The 27,247-nt window shown below is 35.8% G+C and overlaps 1 protein-coding gene across 47 annotated transcripts in view; it reads left to right on the top strand.

Annotated features, from left to right (window-relative positions):
- The window catches only part of MBD5 (methyl-CpG binding domain protein 5), a 438,228-nt gene that overhangs the window by 40,914 nt on the left and 370,067 nt on the right, over nt 1-27,247 (top strand). For 3 of the 47 annotated variants that reach the window (XM_021076102.2, XM_084998672.1, XM_084998690.1), the window contains exon 1: nt 19,018-19,128. The exons of 43 other annotated variants lie outside the window; for them this stretch is intronic. The gene's annotated coding sequence lies outside the window, so the exon portion shown is untranslated. Of the gene's footprint in view, nt 1-19,010; nt 19,129-27,247 lie in introns of those variants that run through there. One more of the 47 variants, XM_084998692.1, reaches the window with a different exon arrangement.

Raw genomic sequence — 27,247 nt, 5'->3', positions numbered from 1 at the left:
CTTGATCTTAATGGCAGTTTTGCTACCCCTGTACAATTTATACATGTTGTAAAGCCTGTGAGTATACCAAGTATAATATTGCTGCTTCCTAACTTATCAATCTTTGACCTAGAAATCTACCCAACCAGTTCTTGAGTCAGGGTATTAGTTATCTCATTGTTACATGGAGGTTAATTTTTCTCATTTTTTTGCCTATTAGCCAATGCCTAGATTAAGTCTGTAAGTGCTCTAATGCCCATAAGTTATAGCCTTCTTCCTCCATTGCCACTCTCTTTGATCAGACTGAAGATTTGGTATCTTGTCCAATACTGGTAAACTTCCTTTTCCTGGGATGTCATGAGGCTGCAGCTTTCTGTGTAAGGCAGAGAATCCTTAATGCCTCTGCCTTGTATAGGGTAGATCTCAAGGAAACTAATTGCTCCTCCTGCTTATCTTCAAGTGTCACCACTACAAAAAGACCCCTTCCATGTTGCTCATCCTACCAGCTAAGATTGTGTAGAAGTTGGTGTGACCCTAGATCAAATCTACATTGTTCCTCATGAACCCTTGGACACTCTGATTTTGGTGCTACTCATCTTTCTCTTGAGGCTAGCTAAATGCCCTCAGCCCCAACCCTATCCATTCACATTTTGCAGGGAACTTATCAAGCCTCAAAGCTGAATTCACTGTCCTCTTCTTACCTAGTGACAAAACAAAATAAAACAAAACCAAAAAAATAAAAATAAAAAAACCTAAAGAGCACTAACTTTGAGATAACTACCTGACAAATAAATGGAAGCTTTATGTTGACTAGTTTCCTCTCCCTTCCATTCTTTTCCCATCCTTCCTTCTTTCTTTTAGTAATTGATGTATGAAAAACAGTGCTTAAAATATCGATAGTTCATTCTCCTGTATAGTCCACTGCTTTTATATATATTTTATGTATATTTGTGATAGCATAACTGAGAGATGAAATTATATATTGCAGTCACTTCCTAATACCTAAACTTGGTTCCTACTTGTCTTACCTCCTTCAAGCCCAGTTACCCAGGGAGCAGGTGCAATTCTTCACTGCTTTGGAGTCTGACAGAGATCGAGTTGCACAGCCAGCATCGGAGAGAATGAATTTAGACATCACCACTTTCCTAAAGGAAGATTTGGGACTAGGTAGCTTCCAACTTCATCACCAGTTTTCACATTTATAAGTCTCCTCTCCCCCACCCCCACCCCAAGCAGGAATAGGGGAAGGGCAGAACATCTTTGCTTTTTTTCTGGAGCATGCACCAAAAAGGGCCTAGCAAGCCTCTTTTCAGACACATCGGCACTCACTATGAGGCTTTCCTCTCTTCACAACATTAGTATTTCCCAGCGTTGTTAACGCAAAAGAGAGAGGAAGGTGGAGTGAGAATAGCTTTAAGTGAGGAAACGACCGCAGTAGACCCTGTGAACCAGAGGTTCCAGCTCTGAGTTGAGAGGAGCAAACTTATGAATTTGTGAGGTTTTTCCATGTTTTTCTATCCTGTGAGCATTCTCTGGACTATTTCCTTTGACAGTAACAATCAGAAGTAGTGTCACGGAGATCCCGCCGTGGCGCAGTGGTTAACGAATCCGACTAGGAACCAAGAGGTTGCAGGTTCGGTCCCTGCCCTTGCTCAGTGGGTTAAGGGTCCGGCGTTGCCATGAGCTGTGGTGTAGGTTGCAGACGCAGCTCGGATCCCGCGTTGCTGTGGCTCTGGCGTAGGCTGGCGGCTACAGCTCCGATTCGACCCCTAGCCTGGGAACCTCCATATGCCGCGGGAGCGGCCCAAGAAATAGCAAAAAAAAGACAAAAAAAAAAAAAAAGTAGTGTCATGAGTATTTCAGTCATCATTCAAAAAGAATTTAGGAAAAACCATTCTTTGGAAAGGAAATTAATATAGGGGTATCGCAGTATAATATTATTAAAATGTGGATTTTTTTAAACTGAATGTGTTCAATTTAATGACCACCTGTTAGATAGATGAAATGGAAAGCGAGGGATGGGAATGTTACAAAATAAAATGCTAGATTTTAATAATCTTTTGTATTATAGAGTTTTTAGTAGAAAACTGTTCTTTGTGTTTTTTTTTTTTTGTTTTGTTTTTTTTTAAGGCAGGAAGATTCTCAATGCTTATTGGCTGGAATATATACAAAGCAAAACTGAAAATATGAATTCAGTATTTAGTTGATGAGTGGTTAATAAAAGGTGTCTGTCATTTGTATGTTCCAAAATTAAGCAGAGTATTGTTAAAGCTTTGGGGGTAGAGAGGGGCCAAGAGGCATTTATAGCATTATTTCTACTGGATGGATTTGTTAACATTTGTTGATATTTAAATGCAGTATGTTAATAGGTAAATACTTTATGTTCATCTCGTAATGGTGTTTCATCTTTCACTCTTTACTCATGTTAATATTTAGTATTTCCTTCAGCAGTTCTAAATTGTTCTTAAATTTGCCACGTATACTGTTTTTTCTCACCTCCACACCTTTGCTCAATAAGGAATGCACTCCACTTATCTGTGCTTGCTTCTCTCTTACTTATCCTTTGAGATTTGTCTTGGAACATCCTATCAAACTTCTTTTGTTCTTCTTCAGAGCACTTTGGCACCATCTAGTTTGGTACTCTGTCATGTTTGAATTTTCTGGGAATATCTAGAGAGCAAAAATGGTGTTCCCAGCACCTAGTACAGATAACGCACATCGAGGTGCTCAATAAGTATTCGTGGAACTGAATGTAGATTTAAGAATAGCTGTATGGAATTCCCATTGTCGCACAGTGGGTTAAGAACCTGACCAGTATCTGTGAGGATGTGGGTTCAATGCCTGGCTTCACTCAGTGGGTTAAGGATCCGGTGGTGTTGTGAGCTACTGTGTAGGTCACAGATGCAGCTTGGATCCTGAGTTACTGTGGCTGTAGTGTAGGCCTCAGCTGCAGCTCTGATTCTACCTCTAGCCTGGGAACTTTCATATACAGCAGGTGCAGCCCTAAAAAGAAAAAAGAAAAAACGAAAGAAAGAAAGAAATAGCCATGCCATACGTATTTTGGTTAATACAAGTTTTTGTTTTTTGTTTTTTTTTGTTTTTTGCTTTTTAGGGCCACACCCACAGCATATGGAGTTTCCCAGGTGAGGGTCGAATTGGAGCTACAGCTACCAGCCTACCCCACAGCCACAGCAACACCAGATCCGAGCCACATCTGCAACCTACACCACAGCTCACAGCAACGCCAGATCCTTAACCAACTGAGTGAGGCCAGGGATCAGGGACCGAACCTGCAACTTCATGGTTCCTAGTCGGATTTGTTTCCACTGCGCCAGGACAGGAACTCCTAATTTAATTTTAATAGATGTTTTGACTCCATTCACAGTAACTGCAAAATAGAATACAAAAGGTACACTTCATTAATTCAGTATACTTGAGTATCCACTCTGAACCAGACGCCATGCTAGACACTGAAATATCTTTGAGATTTAAATGTATCTACATCACAAAAGTATTTTGAACCCCAATTAAGAGCCACTCAATAATTGTTAGGCATTTTTTTTATGTTTGATTTTCTTTACAAATTGTCTTTAGACATGGAGCAAGATAAAATTTTCAGGAATTCAGTAAATATTTCATTTGCCAAGACGTAAATTTTTCTCAAGTTTTTATACCTCCAAGACTCAATAAATTAATCTGTATTCTATAGATCATTCCAGATGACTTATTAATAAGTAAATTTAGTTTAGGATCTTACTCTATCTACTTGCTTACAAAACAGAAACATTGAATTTAGATTCTATTTTTATTCAGCTGTTAACTGGAATTAAAACGAATGGAAACAGGATGCTGCTCAGGGTTACAAAATAATTTTATTCTTTTTCTCTCCCCTGTCTTACACTCCTCCCTACTTCCATCCCTCCTCCAATCCTGCAAAGCTGACTTTTAAAATCTCATGGTAACTAAGTGGTCATTCTTACTCTCATCTCATACCAGTGCAATAGAAGGGCATCTTGCCCTGTATGGGCAAAGGTTTAACAAAACCTTTTCCCCTTCAGCATGAGAGTTTGACCTTCTGTTAACTGCTAGCTCTGTTTCCTTGGTAACCTGATAAGGGTAATATATCAGCTGTGTCACTAGGCAACATTGCTTATGGTAAAAATTGATAAACTTCATCTGTACTGATGGTGCTATAAATATCTGGCAGAAAGCCATATCTTTGGGTTTCCCTGAATATGGTAACTCTTATGAATGGATGTGCCCCTTGAAGGGATCCTGAAAGCTGTGCTTATGGAGTTATTACTAGGGATACCAACTCCTGGTGGGGCACAATGCCCCTAAATCAGTGCAGCTTCCTCCTCTGTCCGATGTGGCTGTCTCATCTTGCACTGAAACAATGATCTTGGAGGCCAGAAAAGAGCTCCCTGATAGTTGTATGAACCATTACATGGACTGCTACAAGGACTCCTGCAGAGAGGAATGGCTGACTCTGCCCTGCTGGCGTACATCAGTACTTGTCCTCTGATGTTCTGGATAGACTGTTGCCCCGGGTAGCTTGTGGTTGTCCTGTGAATCTGCATTTTCGGTGAGACCTAAGAAGATTTTTTAGTGGGATTTGAGGATCTGGCTACCTTTGTTTCTGAGATTGTGCTAAGGAGAGAATGTATTGATGGAAGAGAAGCAGAACTTAGATACGTTATTTCATAGTAATCCTGTTTCTTTGAGATCATAGTACCCATATCTTCTAAATCCAAGAGTCTTTCCCCACTAGGTTGGAGAATACTTCCAACAAGTAACTTCTGTTGGAGAAAATCTGTTTTGGTTTTACATTGCAATATTTGTTCATTCATCAAGTATTCCCACTGATAGTGCATTGACAGGTGCCTTTTCTGTTGTTTTTATGAATGAGGGATCACCTTAAGACATGAGGAGATATTGGGTGATAATTATAACTAATGAGCACTTTGTGGTTACCTTATTTTACTTGCGTATCATTGCTCTTTGTACCAAGTTGACAGATTCTTCATCTAATTGTTTGTTTAATTTTATTAACAGTTATTAAATTCTTATACTTAAAATTTGACCTTTCAGGTCATTTATAAGGAAGGTTTTCATTCTCTGGTTATAATTTTAAGCTCTGTGTTGTTAACCAGTAGGAAAAGGAAAATATCACTAAGGTTTTAAAATTTTTAAGAATTGAGAAAATATTTTAGACTTAAGCTCATCTTTTTACCTAAGGCAGGATTCATTCATTTGATTTTTTTAATAGTACAGAAACGATGTATATTTTCATTTGAAAAATTGTAATTTATGTATAAATGAGATAAAAGTTTCTAAATGTATAATTTCGTTATTCAGAGGTATACCCTATTAGCATTACATGTTTTTCATTACATACCTTTAGTTGCCCTGTGTGAATATACAATGTCAAGGTAGAGGGAGGGAAGAAATGAGAGAGATGGAAACAGAGATGTATCCATTTTTTTTACTTTTTCTTTTTTTCTTTTTTCTATCTTTTATTTTTTAGAGCCGCATATGTGGCATATGGAAGTTCCCAGGCTAGAGATTGAATTGTAGCTACTATAGCTGCCAGCCCACACCACACCATAGCAATGCCAAATCCGAGCCAGGTCTGCAGCCTATACCACAGCTTGCAACAATGTCAGAATCTTAACCCACTGAGTGGGGCCAGGGATTGAACCTGCATCCTTACGTATACTAGTCAGGTTCGTTTCTGCTGAGCCACAAAGGGAACTCCCAAGATGTATCCATTTCTATTTTAATTTTTTAAATGGGATCAAGATGTGCATACTGTTATAGCACCTTTTTGCATTTTGATATCATAAATGTATTTCATATCAATACAATTTTAAATTTCAAGATAGTATTATACTAAAGAACCATAGTTTTTTTTTTTATCAATCCATTATTATTGGCATTTATGTTGTTTCTTATTGACAGGAGTCTCTCTTAATAGCTCACAGTAAATGGTTATCCAGCCAGTGCTTTTTTTTAGATTTAGCATTTGTATAAATGTCACCATGTAGTATGTTACTGTGTTTAGCAGCTGTGTCACAATGCTGGATAATAAGGAGCTTGTGGGAAACTCTACAATAAGCAGTTCCTCTTTATACAAAGTATTGCCAAGCCATTTTTCCTTTATCTTTTTGATGTCCTCATTAATTAAATAATAAAAATACTGAATAAGATCAAAGGACAAAAGATGTGATGTTTCCCTAAAGACTTCTCTCTACAGCAACATAGCACTCTTCTTTGAGGGTAAGATTGTTAAGCCAGTGGTTTTTTTTTTTTTTTTTGTGGTGATAATATGTAATATCTATTTCAGGAATTTGATATTTGTAGTATGTTTACTACTAATAGGACAGAGAAGCAATCACAACTGCTTTATTCAAAAGTATCACCGCAATTATTAAAATTTAAATCACTACAAGAACCCCTGGAAAAACAAACCAACAAAAATCCCCAGGTACAATGACCATTCTGTGTTTATCATGGTGAGACCAAGGTTCTTTGATAGAAAAAGGGGTAAGACACAAGGTATAAAAGTTTGACAGCCTATCTCTAGTTCACATTTCACCATCTGGTCCAAAAGTATATTTTGGAGATGGTTTTCGTTGCACTGTTAAATTTATGCCATTCATTACTCTCATACTACCTAGGTCATTCCAGATTGTTAGAATTATAGAAAAGTCTAGCAGCTTCACTAGTGTGAAAATTGGAAATACAGAAATAACATTAAACAAGGTCTTAATACTATTTTGTTCATCCAATAGTCTTTTAAACTGTAAGTGTAAAACTTTAATGTTACTCGAAACTGATAATAATACCAGGTAGTGATTTAACAAAGTGATAGACAAACAGTTTAAAAAATTGAGAATTATAAGTTATTTAAATATCAGCCTAGTAAATTATGATATTCTCTCCCTATTTCTGACACACTGCAGTTGTCTGACACATAAATATACAGAGATATTTATATGTGATGTATTTTTTCAGTGTTCGTGTGTATAGACAGAGATAGATGAGGATTTATGTATATATGCATAGAAATATGTAAGCAGCAGAGGGACATAGTTAGTGAGGTAGACGTGCTAAGTCACTTTATATTCTCATTTAATCCTACCAATAATCCAGTGAAATAGGTACTATTCTTATCCTCTTTTTTTTGGTGAAAATTGGCATACAGAGAGGAGAAGTAACTTGTCCACAGTTACATAGTCATTAAATAATAGACCTTGGTACTCAAACTGTGGTCTCAATGCTTTATGGTATTGGAGCTGATATATATGTCCAATATGTTTCTACCTGTTGGACTGTCTATTCATTAAAGATGATCTGAGGTATTTTCTGTCTACTAATTTAGCGTTACGCATTTCTCTCCTGGCTGCTCTCTGTCTTGAAAGTGTATTCTATTTTAAATGCTTTTTTTCTGGCCACGCCCACAGCTTGTGGAAGTACTTGGGCCAAGGATCAAACCAGTGCCACAGCAGCCACCCAGCCTGTTGCAGTGACAATGCCGGATCCTTAACCCACTGCGCCACAATAGAATTCCTGTTCTGTTTTAAACACATTTAAAGAACAAAGCCCATTTGTTTGTCCTATAAATTTTTCATAGAACAATGTTATGTCAGATAACTTTTTTTAGTTAAAAATAGAATGAATGGTTAACATACTGTGAGTTTTGCCATCAAGTTTTGTTTTAAAATAATATGATGAAATCAAATACTAAATTTGAAAGATTATGAGGAAAAAATTTGAAGTTCCTTGGGCAGTACATACTTAAAATATCATGCATGATCAGGCCTTATTCTTCTGGAGGAAATTATAGCTAAATGTACTAATTTGTTCTTATTTTAATCATTATAAGCATCTAGAGAATTCAGTATGCTAATTCAAACATAGGTTCTACCCTGCTCATACTATCCAATATAATAATGGGCATTTATATAGTATAATGTCTTGAGACTTACTGAAATTCAGATAACAAACACCTTTAGGCAATGGGACTGTGTAAACATAGATAGCAGTTACCTGAAATCTGTGAAAATGAGTCATTTAGTTAAAAATAATTTTACTAAATTATAGCATCTCAGAGTATCATCCCTAAGGATAAATATTTTTAGATGAAAAAGATTCCTGATTTACCAGGAATCAAACATTTTTAAAATGTATGGGCCAAAATGCAGGCTTTAGTCTTTATAGGTAAAATTTCTGTTTTAAAAACTATAAACATAGTTTGCTCTGTTTCTAAAAAATGCTTTCAATGTATCTATGTTTTAAAGCATAAAGAAAAAGACTGGCTTCTTTCATTGTCATTTGTTTTGGCTTAGCATTGCTCCCCCGCCCCACCGCCCCCCTGAGGATATAACCTATATACCAGCCAAGGCTTTGATTGAGTGGTAAGTTGAGTGCTTTTAGATTTAACTTATCATATAACATATCACTTTAGTTCTTAAGGGGGCACCTGAATTAGTGTTGTATAAAAACTGGGTAAAATGACACTTGATTGCCCCTGACAATAAGGCATTAATTTTCTTGACAGGCTCTTGTATTGTGAATGTGTCACATTTATTTATTAACTCAAAAGTTTTATCATTCTAAATTTTCATATCCCCTGAAAGCTAGATCAGTTGGGTGTGATTAGGTGCAGTGTTTCCTTTACTAGGCGTAACTGTTGATGTATGCTTTATAAGTTTTCTAAACCACATTGATTTGCTTGAGACATATAAATTTGTTTTATTTTGTTAATGTTCTGGAGCACACATATGCAGCTCTGAAGTTTACCCTTTTAACAGAAATGACATAGGAGATGAAGTGATAGACTGAAGGAGTGAATATCGTGGTTTCTTTGCACATCCCAGGCCTTAGGTCATTCCCATAGAACTGGCCAAGAATCCTCACAGAGAAATATTTTAGTCTCTTAGTTAGTCTCGGATTTAATATGAATAGCCTGCTCTCCTTAAAAGTGTGAGAGTCTCACTGTGTTGATTTTTTGTTACTCTGTAATGAGAAGATAGATCAGATCAAGATCCTACTGTGCTGATGAAGTCAGTTTAGAAGAGGAAAAGGTCACTGTTGTCTTAATTTTAGATTTACTGTACTTTTTTTTTTTCGTTGCCTGGCGGGAGGGTATAGGTAAGACAGACTGCTCTTTAAACCTTTTCTCTTGGTGTACAAATAAAATTCTTGGAGTTAAGGGGAGGGCACATTGTTAAAATTGATCGATTTGAAGTTAATATTAAAATTCAATGTTGTGATTTTTTTCATAAATCAATTTAAAACTGTGTAAATTATTTTCTTATCCTTCTTCCTTTCTTGCTCTTATATTTTAGAAACATTGCCTTGATGAAAACGACACATTAGTGGGTGTAAGTTGAAAATAATAATATTCCCCAAGGCATTGAATTTTCTACATGAGAATATGGCAGTAATGATTTAGAAATGATCTTGAGTGACTGGAGGAATGCTAACCTCTTACTCCCCCCATCCTCTGTTACGATGTTAATACAGGGGTTAGGAATATTAAAGACTTCCTCCTCTAGGAAGGGCTACCAGAGAAAGGTGTCCTCTGGGCTTTTATTAAGGCAAATAGATCTCCAGAGGAAGCATTTTGTGAAGACAGTGAGGCATAGGGGATTGTCAATTGCTAATTAGTAATTATAGTAGCAACAGCAGAGGTGAAGTAGAAAAAGCGTTGTCAGAAGGGATAATGGGAAAGAAGGCTCATGGAAGAAGCAGCCCAGAGTAGAATAAGCAACTAAAGACCATATTTGAGTCAAAGAGTGGCCATAGATATGGGACTATAGTGCATACTGTGATAAACTGGATTTAGTCAGGTTTATTTCTTGGGGTTTTTTTGTTTGTTTTGTTTTTTGGTTTTTGGTTTTTGTTTTTAATAGTCACAGGCAAAGGTAAGAACTGATCTACTCTGTTTGAAATCAGATTGGGAGTCTAGAATCCTGTAAACTCTACCTCTTTTTCCCTTGCCTGACTTCTTTCCCATTATCCTTTGTATGGAAAGCTCAGACTAGTGTAAGAGAAATGGAAATAATTGTCCTGAAAAGGCTATAACATTAGCTGTTAGAACGTTTTTCAACTATAGATATTTCTAAATGTATGTCTAAAAGCAGGAACTCAATTTTTTAAAAAAAACTTAATATCATTATCACACTTTAAAAAGTTAGAATGAGTCCTTAATTATCATCATACACATCAGATTTCAGATTTTTCCAGTTGTAACTTTGGCTTTTTGTGGGGGTTTTTTGGTTGATTGGTTTGTTGGTTTTTTACAGTTTACTTGACTTAAATAAGATCCATATGTTGCAGTTGGTTGACGTATCTCTAAAGTGTTTCTTAATCTATAGCTTTTCTCTCTCCAGATTAATAATTGATGAGACATACTTACAGATATACGGTATTGATGATCAGAGTATCTACATTGCAAGAAAACAGGAAATGTTAGTAATTAGCCAACTTAATTCAATGGTAAATAACATCTATATAGTTGTTTTCTGAGTTTGTCTTCTAATCTGGTCTTGGAAAGTAAGTATCCTGATTATCCTATTCTGGTTAGGAAAATAGATCTTTAATAAAAGTGGAATGGTTGGTGATTTACCCTAGATCCCCTTAGAAACTACTTTGAAAACTAAGATCACTTGACTTTTTTAGCAGACTGATGAAGATGCTTTTGTCTTTCTTCTTTGTATTACATCCAGGTGTGAGTTTAAAATAGGTTGCATGTAGCCTGAAGATGAATATGATTTGTAGTGTATTAGTCAGCATAGATTGTATTATGAAGTAGTGAGAAAAAAACCACAAAACCTCAGTGGTTTAAAACAACAAAGGTTTATTTCTTGTTCTCTTTGCATGTCCATAATGGTCAGAGGTATCTTTGCTTGTAATAATCACTTAGGGACCTTATGGAGCAGCCACTGTTTCAATCAGTGCTGATCTTCACACTAGAAATAAAAGGGAGGAAAAAAAGAGTCCAAGGAGATTGTGAAATTAGTCATCTATGTGCCTCAGAGAAAAGAACTAGCTATTGGTAAGCAGGACAAGTAAATATTGTAAGTAATAATTCTATCACTGGACTGTTGGCAAATCTATTCATCCATTCATTCATTCACTTATTTATTCATTCATTAATCACATATTTATTGAATGGATGCCTTGTGCATTTCACTGTACTATACAGTGGAAATATTAAAGTGAACTGATCATTTTGCATCCCTCTTCTCTAGGTTCTCAGAGTCTAGTAGAGACAAGAAGCAGGTTATTTTCTATATTAGGAATCAGCAAAGTATCACCCACAGGCCAGATCTGGCTTGCAGCCTGGTTTTATATGGCCCTTAAGCTAAAAATGTATTACATTTTTAAAGGATTGAAAAAACAAATGAACAAAAAGGAATATGCAGCAGAGACTGTAAGTGGCCCACACAGCCTAAAATATTTACTGTATGACCCTTTACAGTAAAAAACTTTGCTGACCTGTGTTCTGCAACATCTGTTCATAAATTTGATGCTCCTCAAACTAAGTATTATTTAGCTCATTGTCAGATAAAAGACACACAGTGAACTTGAAAGGCCAGGACATCTCAACAGTGTGCCTTTTGTTTGATCTGATACTACATTTCTGTGGAAATATAAATCTTTTTCTGTGTTGCTGGAGTGCTGATTTTATTGTCATCTTGAGGGGTGTTATTACTGGGCATTGGAGACATAGGATCTGTATTAATTTTAATGCATAGTTAGGTAGTCACAAGAAGGTCAGAGCCCTAAAATGTATATATTTAGATGTTAAAGTAATGATTTGTTTGGGAACAGGAAGTAAAGCACCATGAGGATATCTGCTTCCTTGGAGAAATAGAACCTAAACTTTATAGACTTTAGAAATCAAGGGCAGTGGATGGAAGTACACATAAAATCAGATTTTTTAAAAAAATTTTCCATTCTATGGACTGGGCTTCTCAATTAAGGATTATAATTGCAGATACTTCTTAAACTGAACAAGGGGCTGAGGTTCAAAGTATATGGGAATCAAAGCCTATATATTAAAGTCCCTACTATGAAAGAGGCACTTAATATAGAAGGACAAATGAAAAGTCACTCCTGGTACTTCAAATTCAAAATAAAGGAACAGGAGTTCCCATTGCGGCTCAGTGGAAACAAATCTGACTAGTATCCATGAGGACGCAGGTTCGATCCCTGCCCTCACTTGGTGGGTTAAGGATCTGGTGTTGCTGTGGCTGTGCTTTAGGCCAACGGCTACAGCTCTGATTCAACCACTAGCCTGGGAACCTCCACATGCTACAAGTACGGCCCTAAAAAGAGCAAAAAATAAATAAAAAATAAAGGAAGAGGGTAGTCTTCAGATTGAGAGGAAGAGAATTGTATAAAACATATCTGGTTTATTCTAAAGCAATTTTGGTGGAAAAGGCTCCAAAATATATAACTTTTATATCACGTGGAGAGAAAAGATGCCTTGAGCTTACACTTATTACAGTCTCGTATTAACTCTCAGAGGTCAATTCAGTTGTAGCCCCATTTTTTTTTTTTTTTTTTTTTTTTTTTTGCATTTTGGATTATAGAACTGTGACAGATTCCCACCACTTTTAGGATTCACATAAAGTATTCTAATATGTGAACTGTAGATTGTGAATGCCAAAAACATCTGTTTAACAACAGTCTATATATATATAGGAACCAAATTTTTATAGATTTGTGGAATATTCTCATTCAAATCTGGAGCTTCAGAGCTTGAGTCCTTAAACATTACTCTCTACTATTTTACAAGGAATAGAGTTTGTTTTCTTAACAATAGCAAGCATATTTTTTTCAAGTGATTCCTAAGGCTCTTTCTAGTTTTATGGCTATGACTGGATGACAGACAAGGCTTTGGTCTATGATTCCAGTAACTCTGATTAGATTCAGAGCTTGTATACTGAATGTCCTGTGTACACTTGTTTACTTTATGTATTTTACCAGCCTTCTATTTGTTTGAGGACCAGCAGATTGCTCTAAATACACCAATGTGCCAGTATTTACTATGGGTTATGTATGATCTACTTTCCGTGGCTGTTGACTGCTGCTATATGTAATTCTGAGATTATAATTTAAAATCACCTTTTCCTTATGTCGGCATTTTATTGTTAATTTGCATTAACTGAACTGCCCTACAACTTAGCCACTGCAAATGTACCATTATATAACAAGGTCATGGGACTGACTGCCCTTTGTACAGCAGCTAAAATAGTCTAGTGTAAATGTATAATCCCATATTTCTTTAAACACACATCCTTTGATCCTTTCATGTGTCTAATTTCTGCTTTTCAGATTTAGCCTTTTGTTGGTAATTGTGAATTTCTTTTGGTTAATGCTAATTGTGAATACCCAGTTTCACGTAACTGGGTATCACAGCTATAATTTGGAATCAGCTGATAATCCTGTCATTGTGTTGGAAAATTTAATATCATAAAAGAATAGGTGTATAATTACTGTCAATATTTTATTAACTATCACGATATTTTATCATAAAAATATCCATGGAGATGAATGCTACACAGACTGGAACAAATGACCATATACCTAACTTATCAAGACACATTGAAAGAAAAAATAATATTCAGTATTGTTGACTCATCTTTCTCATCTAGTCTCAATTTTTAGCTTTTCTGTCTTCATTTTGAGTAACTCACTGAAATATATTTTCAGGTCAACCTCATTAAAGTTTTTAAAACAAAATTGAAATGATCAAGTGTCTGAAGTTATTCATTGCCACCTCGGCCAGTTAATTCATAAAATGCTGACCTGGAATTTCAGCAGAATTATTAATAATTTGGCTCTATCTTCCAATGTCAAAACCATCAGCTTTATGTTGCTATTATCCTGAGTACTAGATTTGACCTAACTTCGTTCATCCTATCTTATATCAGTGACTTTCAGACGTTTTAGAGAATGACAGTAGTGCTGGTGGGAGTAACCACCCCTAAGGTTATTGGGTTAGAGAAGTGTAGTCAGTTGTAATAATACAAACTAGAGAAAGTAAAACTTCTTAGAATATTTTTGGGTAGTGGATGAATATAGAAAATATGCCATTTTCTGTGTGTCTGAAATTCTCAAGTCAAAGAGGCAGTCTCTGTCTATCCATGGCATCCCTATTTCAGCTATAGTGATCACTTTCCTGCCTACTAAAACTTGCCTTAGCCCATTTTCATTAGTGTCCAGACCCCTGAAACTCATTTAATTTTAATTCAATAAACCATGTTGTCATGTTATTAAACACTATCTCTAGTGCATCTTTTGAAATTATTAAAACAAAGTCAAAACAGAAGAAAAACCTTTAGTCTTCTAATGTAAAGGAAATTTAAAATTGAAATGAAGGTGAAGTCTGAAGATAACTGAATTAGAGACAAGTGATTAATCTTTCCCTCAGTTATAGCAAATAGATGTCCATGACTTAAAATGATGAGTAAGTACTGGTCCAGCTGAGGCATTTATATCTTGCAATGCAAGAGATGTATTAAAATCATAACCTTCAATAAAATGTACAGAAACTCATTGTGTTCTGTGCTTAGTTGTAAACATGTCTTCTATAGATGGCAAGTTTCAGCTAACTTCAAAAAATGATCCAGGAGGAGTTCCCATCGTGGCTTAGCAGAAACAAATCTGACTAGTATCCATGAGGACTCAGGTTTGATCCCTGGCCTCGCTCAGTGGGTTAAGGATCCAGCGTTGCCGTGAGCTGTGGTATAGGTCACAGACGTGGCTTGGATCCTTTCTTGCTGTGGCTGTGGTGTAGGCCAGCAGCTGTGGCTCTGATTTGACCCCCTAGTCTGGGAACTTCCATATGCCGCATGTGTGGCCCTAAAAAGACAAAAAAACTAAAAAAACTAAAAAAAAAAAAAAAAAAGATCCAGAAATATTGAGTCATGAGAGAAGCAGAAGTTTTAATTTGAATAAATATTCCTTTCTTTAAAAAGTGTGATTCATTAGTTTTCTGAACTTGTGAGTTATATTTTTGGAACCTAGTATTTTAATAATTGATAAATAAATGGTTATTATTACAAAAAATGACCTCATTGATTTTGCCATTAACTTTAACAGCAAATCTAAAGTACAAATGTGTTGTAATGTAAATACAACATTTATTATATTAATAATACTTGAACAATACTTCTAGCATCATATTTTAACCTAGCATACTTTAGGCTTAAAATTTTAGAATGGAGTCTCAATTTAAAGACTAGTTAGGCTTAAAATAGATGTTTTACTTACATTTTTAAGATTTTTAGGTGATTTGGGAGAAAGATAAATACATATGTGTTTCTTTTGCTAATTTGTGGATCTCCTGAATTTTAAAGTAAACAAAAATTGTGAAGAAAGGAAAAATGCTTAAAATCAAATAAAAATATTCAAAATTATTGCATATTATAATTACAACTATGTAAATATCCAACTATTTAAACATTAAAAATGTTAGAAGGTAATGTAGCGAAATCCCGAATGATTGTTTTAAGTTGCTAAGATTAGGGCCCTTTTTTTCTCTCTTCTAGATTCCAATATTTCTGTAATATGGTTGTTACATTTATGATGAGAATAAATATGTTTTTACAAAATGTATTAAAAGAAGCTAGGATTAAATATAGAAAGCATTTGCTGTTTCTAATTATGGCAAATGTTTCAAAGGCACTTATATTAAATGTAAGGATAATTCATGTACTCGAAAGACCATACTTTCTTTGGTGTATAGTTCAGTATAAGAAGCAGCTCGTGGCTTACTGTGTCAGGGTGCTAGCAGTGTAAAAGTGGTTAAATAGATGTCAACTTGTTTATTTTCTTCTTCAAGCATCAGCATTCCCCCAAACACCTAAATAAAAACTATGAGAATGGGGTTCTTTTCTGTCTTTTTAGATTGTTGCATCCTTAAGCATTTAGAATCATTTCTGGGATATAGTAGGAGCACAATGAATATATGTTGAATAAGCAAATAACACATGAGATATGCAATTAACTCCTAATTAATTATGTTACATTATAAATTACTGATGTTGCCTGTTCCCCTACCATTTCCCCTAGTTTAAGCTGTAAAACCAGGGGACTGTGAAATTTGTCACAAGTATTAAAGAAACTTGAACTATAGAGAATGTATCCACGTGAAGCCAAGCAAAATCAACCCTGTTAAGCAGTTATATATATTTCCATCACTCATAGCAAAACATCTGACTCTGAGGAAGAATGAGAGTACAGTTGGCCCTCAGTATTGGTGGGTTCCACATCCATGGATACAGAGGGCCAACTATGGAATTTGAGCATTTGTAGATCCACAGTGGGTCCTGGAACCATTATTCTGCAAATACCAAAAGACTACCATACATTAAGAAAGGCAGAGAGGGATTTCGCATCATGGCACAGTGGAAATGAATCTGACTGGGAACCACGAGGTTGTAGGTTCAATCTCTGGCCTCTCTCAGTGGTTTAAAGGTCCAGCCATTGCCATCAACTGTAGTGTAGGTCACAGACATGACTCAGATCTGGTGTTGCTGGGGCTGTGGTGTTGGCCAGCAGCTGCGGCTCTGATTCGACCCCAAGCCTGGGAACCTCCATATACCTTGGGTGTGGCCCTAAAAAGACCAAAAAAAAAAAAAAAAAAAAAAAAAGAGAGAGGTGTTAGACACACCCTATAAATCCTAATCTGCTTTCTATAAATGGACCCTGTATTGCAGCAAAACCCAAGATGCCAGGCACTCAGAAGGCTTCCTAGATTGTTCTTTGCATGCTTAGATGGCCTGATGCACTCTACTCTGGGGCTACCTCAAGGTCATTGTACTCATCCTTCTATTTCTTCCACATAGTGCTCACTGCACTATCACTCATGCTTTTGTGGCGGAATTTCAGGTATCTTAGCACACAAACCATACAAAATAACAGTAACTACTCTTTTTGAAAGTGATTGCATTAATTTGATTAATTGATTATAGGTAAATCATTTAATCTTCCTCTCAGCCAACATACTCATTATTTCCTTTTATTAACTTCAATGTGATGTGTAAATAATTTTTTTAGAGTCTTCTGAATTTTTCCATTTTCATTTGTTCTATAGTCTCATTCTTTTTGTTTGCTGTGTCCTACCATGCTTCTTTCCTCTTTAAGGAAATTTTTCACACTTCATGTGCCAAAGCCAGAGGCATTTTTCATGAATCCTCTAAACTTCATCAAAGTATATTCCTTTCTCTAGTCCTACATCTCTAAAATTTTAGGCTGAGACTGCTCTCTCCAGAACCACTGGAATGTTTATATGAGAGGGTCTGTCAATATGAAACATGAGTTTTCTAATTCTTGTCACTCATTCAGTGTTTTCTGTGATAACGTTCCTTTTCTAGGGCACATACCCACCTCCGTGTCAAGCTTCCTTCAAGTCTCTCTGTTGCTTTTGGCTCTGACAGGTTCTCTATAAACTCCTCAGATTTTTGCCATTTGCCCAGGACCACGAGCATCTCATTGTGGACTGTTCTTCATTTCAGATGGTCCTAGTTCCCATTATTCATCTTTTGGCCCTTCTCTATCTTTGATGATTTACATTAGCTCATTCTTATACCTATTCAGTCATTCAACAGACATTTATTGAGTCAGTATCATGCACCAGAGCTGTGCAGGGTGTTAGGGTAAGAGGTAAAAGGAGCAAACATGGTCCAAAACCGTAGGGAGTTTTCTCCCCAGTTGAAAGATAAAACGTAACCTCACACTTACTTCCATTACTTAATCTGCATGTGATTTCAGGGGAAAAAGGCTTTTATTACAGAAATTTCTTGTTCATTTACAACCCCAAAAGGAATAATCTTTTCTTTTTTCTGGTAGCCTTGGCACAACTGCAAGACCATTTTGCATGTGTCCAACAAAATGAGTAGCCCCTATAAAAGTCATGTTAATAATAAAAACCCCTATAGGACAATAGAGGGGGTGACTCTTCTTCCCCCTCCCAGCTGTCCTGGGAGCTGTTTGTTTTCCCATAATAAAGACTTTGCTTGCCTAAAAAAATAATAATAATTAAAACCTATACTCATTAGGCATTGTGCTTTTGTCCATTATAGGCATGATTTCCTATGATCCTCACAACAAATTTATGAAAAAATGGGCACAAAGAAGTTAAGTTGCTTGCCCATAGTTTTTCAGAGGGTGGAGGTTTAAATTCAAGTCTGTTCTGTCCCAGAATCTGAACTCTTGTGGCTCATGTTAGCTGATTTCTATCACATTTGAAATTAATCAAAAGTTAAATTTATAAAATTTGCATTCCCCCTTTGCCCTTATTAAACATCCAGTATATCTGCTGTATAAAATGTTATGGAATCTTAGTTTCAAAAGTCAAGATTTAACCATATCACAAACCTACTTTTTGGTTGGTTGATTGTGATTATGAGAGAGATTATGACTTTTGAAACATTGGGAAATATTTACTATCAGGTGGAAAATATTTTTGTGAAAGGCTTGACTGCATATTAGTATTATTTTTTTATTTTAAATTGTAACCTCTGAAAGTCAGTAGATATATTTTCTTTGTTAAATTTTTTTTAAAATGAGAAGGCATCATACTTGTTTCCTCCCAAGTAAATTATGTATATTTTTCACTTTATAATATTCACTTAACATATTTCATCTATAAATTAGACAGAACATCCCAGTCAAGGCCCTATGTTCCCTTCTACCCTTATTAAAATATTTCTCTTTTTATTCATTGTATAATTAAAGAAAAATATTTTTTAATCCTTCACATTTTTACTCTCAGGAAACTCTTTCTGCTAGGTACAGATTACACAAAGTAATTGAAGACCTGGTTTAGAAATACTATATAAAGTCTTTTTTGCCTGTTTGCAGTTTAACAGTTTCATTTTGTAGAATACAGATTTATGTAGTACTTAAAAGCATGGGACTTGAAGTCAAATAACAAGATCCCTGCCCTTTTTTGCCATTGATACTGGGCAAATGACTTAACTTTTTCCATGCTTCTATTCTCAAATAGGATGCCACCACCTTCCTGTGACATGCCTACCTTGAAACTTCATCTTTATATTGGGATTATAAAGTTCTACCCAACCAGAATTTAAATATTCCAAAAACAAAGACATAAAACAAAAGGTACTGTATCATAATAGCCATTGGATATATAAAGCAGTTTTGACAGATCTAAGGTAGTATTTACCCTTATTTTCTACCTCTTAAAATATAACTTTTAAAAATATTTAAATATTTCAGTACATTGTTTCTTGATTTCTAAGTTATTTCAGTATAAATTTTTCATCATTACTTTGATACTTCAGTGGAGACTGAAGCCTATTAAAATCTTTGTCACAGATAAAAAAACCAACATATTTAATAGACTCTTTTTTATCTTGTTTTTGTTTTTATAACCAAGTGATTAACTTTCATTGTGTACATGTGTACTTTTAAGAGTGATTCGCACTTACCCTATATTGGCTCATCTTATTAAAAAAACCAAAAAACTGTTTTCCTTTTAAAAGAATATATCACCATGAATTCATTGGAAGAAAGCCATCATGTTAATACAGGATATCTTGTTACTATTTGTAGAATATTTTAACAGTGGCTGTTTTTTTTTTCCCCCCGTGAGGTGTTTTTCCTCTCATTCTTAAAGCAATCTATTCTCCTATCCCCTACCTCCTACTACTGATATTTTCTTGTTGCCATCATTATTCTTTAGGTTGAAAATTGATACACCGTTAATGACAATAGGTTTTTACAGCATTGTATTAAATACTTTTGACTGTCTTTAAATTTTTTCTTTACCTTTTTTCTAATATAACATTTTCACCTTTTTTCAAAATATTTGGCTAATGGCTTACATTTTATTTGATTATGGAAGTTGATGGAGAGATCTGAGAAGAGAAAATGTAGAAGGTAGGCATATTTTATAACTGTAAACCAATACTTTGAGAAGGGTAACAGCACTTCTTTTGCTACCAGCGGCACAGGATGAGGCAGGCCAAGAGAAGCCAGGGACCAAAGTTGATCTTGGCTGATAAGAGGTGACAGATAATGAGGATCTCAGCAAACACAGAACTTCAGGCAGAAAATTAGCTACGCTAGAGAGGAGAATATAAATTCTCAAATAACAGAAGGTGCAGTCTAACAACTTCAAGTCAGACAAGCTCCTGAAAGCAGAAAGTGAGTAGAGGAGCCTTCTGAACCTCTGACTTTTGTTTTTAGCCCTAAATTTCTTAGCCCATGTCTACTGATATGGGCACCATCCTTTGACTGATTAGCAGTATATTCAGTTGTTTATGTAATGAGACAGTGAGAGCTTTTATTATAGATAGAATGCTATCAGATTAATTATAGTCTTCATTATTTGTGCTCAAATGGCAAAATTTATCACTTTGGTGTACTGGAGCTCTTCAGTTACAGAAAACTTTCCAAACTATTTGTCCCAGCCCAAATGAGGCTACGTGATTGAATGGGCCCCTAACTATCCACCCTCACTTGTAATCCAAGTTAACCTGTTTCTTGACACACCACACTTGTTCCTCTTCCTTTAGAACATTACACAAGTTGTTTCCTCTACCTAGAATGCTCTTCCCTTCAGGCTTTCCATAGCTGGCTCCTGCTAGTCATATCTCAGCGTAAATGTCAACTCCTCAGAGAGGTCTTCTCCAACCACTGCCAAATCCAAAGAAATGGGGATTAATTACCTTACTTTCTGCTTATAGCACCTACCGCTATCCAAGATTTTCCTGTTTATTTACATGTTTATCTCCCCTCTCCCTTTACCTATTAGAATAATGTAATCTCTGTGAGAGCAGGAACCTTGTCTGTCTTGCTCACCACTTAATCACAAGAACCTTGGACAGCCTGGCCAAGAAATAGCTGTAGGAATAAATGAATGAACTGTGTCTAGAAAAATAATAAATTATTCAGATTAAAGAGGACTAGGAATAATAAAGACTTAGAGATAATTTGGATCAGTGCTTCTCAAAGCCTTCTAAAATAACCTGGCTAGCAGCATCAGCATCACCTGGAAATTTACTAGAAAAGCAAATTCCAAAGACCTACCCAAGACCTTTGAATCAGAAACGCTGGGGGTGGGGCCTCACAGTCTCTTCTAATAAGCCCACCAGGTGTGATCCTGATGCTGAACTGCTGATTTATACATTCCTTTTTACCGATCAGTTGTCAGAATAAGTTTAGGGTTTTTTTGCTTTTAAGCCAGATTACCATGTTTGAAAAGTATTTTTTTTCTGCGCATGAGTTAGCAATATATTCCTTAAATCTTCACACATATAGAAGTTTCAAAAGTATGCAACTCTAATGACAGTAAAGCTAATTCAGTGAATCGAGGACATAATTTTGTCTGCTTAGATATCTTAAGATTCAGCTTCCAAAAGTATTTTTTTTTTTTTTGTCTCTCTCCCTTTTTCTTTTCCTTTTCTTTTTTTTAGGGCTGCACCTTCAGCATGTGGAGGTTACCAGGCAAGGGGTCGAATCAGAGCTGTAGCCACTGGCCTAGGCCACAGCCACAATAACATGAGATTTAAGCCGCATCTGCCACCTACACCACAGCTCATGGCAACACCAGATCCTTCACCTACTGAGCAAGGCAGGAATTAAACCCATGTCTTCATGGATACTAGTCTGGTTTGTTAACCACTGAGCTGCAATAGGATCTTTCAAAAGTGTTTTTAAAATTAATATTTCCTTATTTCTGAAGAATATTTTTTTTGTCTTTTGCCATTTCTAGGGCCACTTCTGCAGCATATGGAGATTCCCAGGCTAGGAGTTGAATCAGAGACGTAGCCTCTGGCCTACACCAGAGCCACACGGGATCCGAGCCGCTTCTGCAACCTACACCACAGCTCACGGCAACGCCGGATCCTTAACCCACTGAGCAAGGGCAGGGATCGAACCCGCAACCTCATGGTTCTTAGTTAGGTTCATTAACCACTGAGCCACGATGGGAACTCCATGAAGAAATTTCTTTGAATCTACTTTGAGACCAACTGTTCCAAGGAGTAACTAATCTTTTAATAAGTCGCAAACAAAGCTTGATCAAAGAAGTGCATTGGCATTCTAAGGATTAGTACAGTTTAGTATCTCCTATAGGTCTATTAGAAGGAAAATTCAGTACAAAGTCCTGTATTTGAAGACTACTGCTCTAAACTGAAGGTTTACTCAAGGACTTTAAAATATTTTCGCAATCCCCCCTTCAATTGTATCTGTCTCGAAATAGTAATTTCTACTGTCATTTCATATGTACCCATTAAGTAGTATTTAACTAAGTTTAGTAGTATGGGTACATATGAAGTAGTTTTTTTTGTTTGTTTTGTTTTTCAAAGAATCCAAAATGGCATTTGCATTGACATTTTGAGATATCGATGTTTTTTCTATCAGGCACAGTACCAAAGCCTTATCTTTTTTGATCTAGAAGAGAATACTAGGAAAAATAACATGCTTAATTTTCTGTAGGTCTAACTAATCATTTTTGAAGAGGAAAAAGGGTGTAGCTTCTAATAGGTATAGAATCTGCTGCACAGAGAGTTCAATAAGTGACTTGACCAAAATCGGTAGGTATTATGCCTGAGATAGGATTCAAACAGAACTGTGTCTGATTTCAAAGCCAGTGCTTTTTCTACCATTCAGTGCTGCCTTCTAATGCCAATGTACAAAAGACCAGGTGAATCATCTTAAATCATTACGGGAAGCTAGCGGCATATAAATAATAAATGAATAAATAAAATTATGGAAAGCTATGCTCTTTGCTCACTAAATATAGTTTAAAAGGTTAACATTACTCTCAGCATATGCCTAATCACTTGAAATTGTTGGATCACAATTAAGAAATCCAGATTCAGCAACCCTTTTAACAGGTGGGAAAATGTTGTTTGCCATAGAAATGTTCATTTTAAAATTTTCGAAAGAACACAGTGAATATTAAGATAACATTATTTAAAGAAGTATTTGAAAGTGAACAAATTTTCCCCTGTTCTATTGCTTTAGAAATTAAAACTACTTCCTTATGTTATTTCCACATCGGATCTTGAAGGGAATACAAAATTAAATGTAATTGCTAAGAAATGATTTATAGCTGACCGCTTATCATTTTATATTTTTGGCTGCATTATTTAATCCCTTTAATACATATACAATCTGTCTTTAAGTGAAAAGTACGTTTGATTTAGTTAGAGTTAAGGTGCTTTAGTAATATAGGCTGTCTTAAGGAACTACTTTTATATGAAGACCTCGATTTTAGGTGCTGAAAGTTTATTTCTTATAAAAGATGGGAACATTTAGTAATTAGATTTAACATTTATGAAGTGTAGAGTGTGTAGTATAGTATAAATACAAGTTACTTATGAACAATACATGTTTCTATGCATAATCCAGATTTATAAATTAATTCCATTACTATGAGTTAGATTATTTTTCAAGTCTTTTTGCTACCTTCAGCAGACTTGGGGAAAAAAATTTCAAAATGAGCAAGCATTTTCAGTGTTAAATGTTAGTTGAGATTCCCAAGCTCTAAGGCCACCTTTTAAATGGCCATGTGTGGGAGAAGGGAAATTGAAATACCCTTTTCTTCTTAAAAGAGAATATAGAAAACTAATTGGAATCCTGGTAAGAGTTAAAAGAGGGGAGTTCCCTTTGTAGCTCAACAGTTAACGACCCCAACTAGGGTCCATGAGGATGCAGGTTCGATCCCTGGGTTAAGGATCCGGCTTTGCCATGGGCTGTGGCACAGCTCGGATCCCACATTGTGTGGCTGTGGCATAGGCCAGCAGCTGCAGCTCTGATTCAACCCCTAGCCTGGGAACCTCCATACACCACAGGTGCAGCCCTAAAAAGAAAAAAAAAAAAAAAGTTAAAAGAAGAATGTTATCAATTTTTAATTACCCCAGGACAAAATGGCATAATCACTTTAATATTTATACTTTTCCATTTTCTTTCTTCTTTGGTGTGCTTTTGACACTTAAAAGAAAATTAGAAGAGAACAGAGAAGGAAAAAGAAGTGATGCAGACTATAAATATTTAACCTGATAATTTGGGGATGAATTGCTGAAATAAGAAAGCTATAAAACTATAAAGTATTATTCTTTCTTATCTTAAAGCAGTGGTTCTCAATCCCTCATAGCACATTTCACAGTGTTTGAAGATATTTTTATTGCCTTCACCTGAGAGTATTAGGATTTTACTACTGGCATCTAGTGGGTAGAGGTCAGATAGGCTGCTAACCTTCTTATAGTGCCCAAGACAGCCCCCAACAACAAAGAGTAATCCAGCCTAAAATATCAGTAGTGTTAGAATGAGAAACCATGCTTCAGAAAGAGACACACCCCTCTCAAAAATAATAGAAATAGAGATATGTGTAAGGCCATACAGCTACTAAATGAAGTGGCCAGAAGTTGAACTTGGATCTTCCAATGCCAAGCATTGTGCTTTCCTTGGTTCTTACTGTTCTTGGAATCAAAATTTCAGTTACCTTTGGAGAATTATGGTGATGTGGGGGGAGAAGCAAGAGCATCATCAGAGTCAATGCTACTTCTCCAATTTTGTTATGTTCCTCTTAATTGTAATATAATTAGTTTTAAGTTTTGTTTGTTTGGATGTCTTGTTATGCAGTATCTAGTAGTACCCTTTGTTTTGGAATTGATAGCTTCAATTTTCCTCCATTGAAAACTGAATACATACTATCAGTGTTTCATCAATTCAAGGCCTCTAGCAAGGCATACCATAAAGATAGAAGAATTTTAACATAAAGTTATAGGATATAAGAAAACGAAAGCTTTAAAATGTGGGAGAAATTCTTCAGAAGGTAAGCTGAACAAGGATAGAACCTATCTTGCATCTAAAATTGTTTGCAGGAAACCATCTGAATGTCCAAAAATTGGAAATGTTTGGGTACATGTTGAGTGAAAAAAAATGAAACAGGATACAAAATACATATAGCTGCTTTTAACTAAAAAATAAAAGCTATATAAAAAACACTGGCAGATAAAATATCTGGTGTATATTACTACTTATAAGTTCAAAATGGTGATACTAATAGTTTTCTATTAAACAGTAGGTTATATTGGTCCATTCATTCATGTACTAAAATATTTTCTCAGTATCTTCTGTTTCAAGCACTATGCTAGATTCTATTGAGAAGGCAGTGAGCAGAAGAAGCACAAAACTTTTTCTTAAAATGCTAATAGCAGGACAGTCAGACAGATAAGCAATAACAAACTGTGCTAAGTAGTAGAGGAGTCCTGTGGGAGTAGGTAACTGCAGCCCTGTGTTATTATTATTAAGTGTAGCCTCGGTTAAGCTTGGTAGCAAATTAACCCAGAAATCTCAATGATTTATCACACAAGGAATTTTTCACACAAGTAATGTCCAGTTTCTGTCAGGCACTGTTCCTCCATCTTGCAGAAACATGTGGCTTCTTCAGGTGTCATGACAGAGAAAGTAGGAGGTAGAGAATTGGACATGTTTATTAAAGACAGTCCTGTAAGTGGTTTACATCCTTCTCCCCCACATCTTACTGACCAGAAACTAACCACATTCCCCCAACCTTACTGGAAGGCATGCTAGAAAATGCAGAGGGAGGTACATTTGACTATTTGTTGAGCACAAACTCTACCACTGGTCTTTACCACAATTGGACAATTTAGAAAAGGATTCCCCGGAAGCCATGGCATTTGACTGAAACCTGAAAAATAAGTAGTTAGACCAGAAGAGATGGATTATCTCAGGTAGAAATAATCTTGTACCAATGTTTAGAAGAAAGAGAAGGATGGCACTTCAAAGAATTGAAGTTGAGTTCATTATTTGAACTTTGAATGTAAGGGGAAGGTAGGTAGGGATACAGTCTTGAAGGACTTTAAAAGCCATTTTAAGGTATTTAAAAATTGTTCTTAAGGCAAGGAGAAGCCATTGGAAGGTTTATAGCATGATAAAGTTTGAGTAAGGTGAGTAGAATAATGTAATAAAGTAATGTAAAGAAGAATAGAAAAGAAATAGATTGAGGAGATATTTAAGAGGTATAGTTAATATACAGTTTGAGTAAGGTGAGTAGAATAATGTAATAAAGTAATGTAAAGAAGAATAGAAAAGAAATAGATTGAGGAGATATTTAAGAGGTATAGTTAATAGACTTGTGGTTGCCAAGGGGGAAGGGGAGGGAGTGGGAGGGACTGGGCGCTTGGGGTAAATAGATGCAGAATGTTGCATTTGGGATGGATTGGCAATGGGATCTTGCTGTATAGCCCTGGGAACTCTGTCTAGTCACTTATGATGGAACACTTAATGTGAGAAAAAATAAATGTATACATGTATGTGTAACTGGGTCACCATGCTGTACAGTAGAAAAAATATATATATAAATAAATTATTTACAAAAGGGGGTATAGTTGTTAGAATTTAGTAATTTGTTGGGTGCGCAGTAGTAAAAGCAGGTTATATGGGGTGGGGAGTGAATAATTCAGTTGAGATATTTTGAGTTTGAGACAAACAAACAAGACATCAAAGTGTTGCTGTCTAAACAAGATTTAAAACATGGGTCTGGAGATCAGAGGAGAGATCTGAGCAGAAGACACAGATTTAGGATTTATCAGGATATAGATCATAACTGAAACCACAAAGAGTAGATGAGTTTGTACAGGGTAAATGCATACTGTAAGGAGGAAAGAGGGCCTTTGGCAGAGGTTCTTAACTTTCACAATGTATCTGAATTACCTATTGAGCTTTCTAAAACTATGTACCTAGGCCCCACTCTCCAGGGATTATGATTCATTTGGTCTTTGTGTGTCCTAAGATATCCTGTGCTTCAAAAGCTCCCACAGTGATTCAGCCAAGGTTGAGAATCATTGATGATGAGAAAGAAGGAACACTGTCTGGTGTCTCCAAGGTGAAGAAGAACCTGAATCAAAAGCTTCTGAGAAGTAATGAAAAATAATAATCAAAAAGTGTCATTGGTGAACCCTTCCATAACTCAGCTGTGGAGCGGAAGACTGTAGAGTCAAATGTATGATCAAAAACTGTCATTGAATTTGCCAATATGAATATGAATTAATGATTTAAATTAATGGTCATGGAAGCCTAGTTGCGGTAATTGAGTAGTAAGTGGGAGATAGGGAAAAGAAGATAGTTGATGTCTCCACTCTTTCATGGAGTTTGATTATAAAAATAGATAAACAAATGAAGGAGAAAAAAGGGCACCAGCTGGAGAGAACATGAGTTTAGAAAAGAGCTCTTTTATAATGGG

The sequence above is a fragment of the Sus scrofa genome, chromosome 15 (assembly GCF_054392235.1).
Source record: "Sus scrofa isolate SSC_HxYL_T2T_F1_AM1 chromosome 15, Sscrofa_HxYL_maternal_Yorkshire_Landrace_v2.0, whole genome shotgun sequence".
Taxonomy (NCBI): domain Eukaryota; kingdom Metazoa; phylum Chordata; class Mammalia; order Artiodactyla; family Suidae; genus Sus; species Sus scrofa.
Note: the sequence above shows the minus strand (reverse complement) of the source record. Positions and strands in the feature narration are given on the sequence as shown.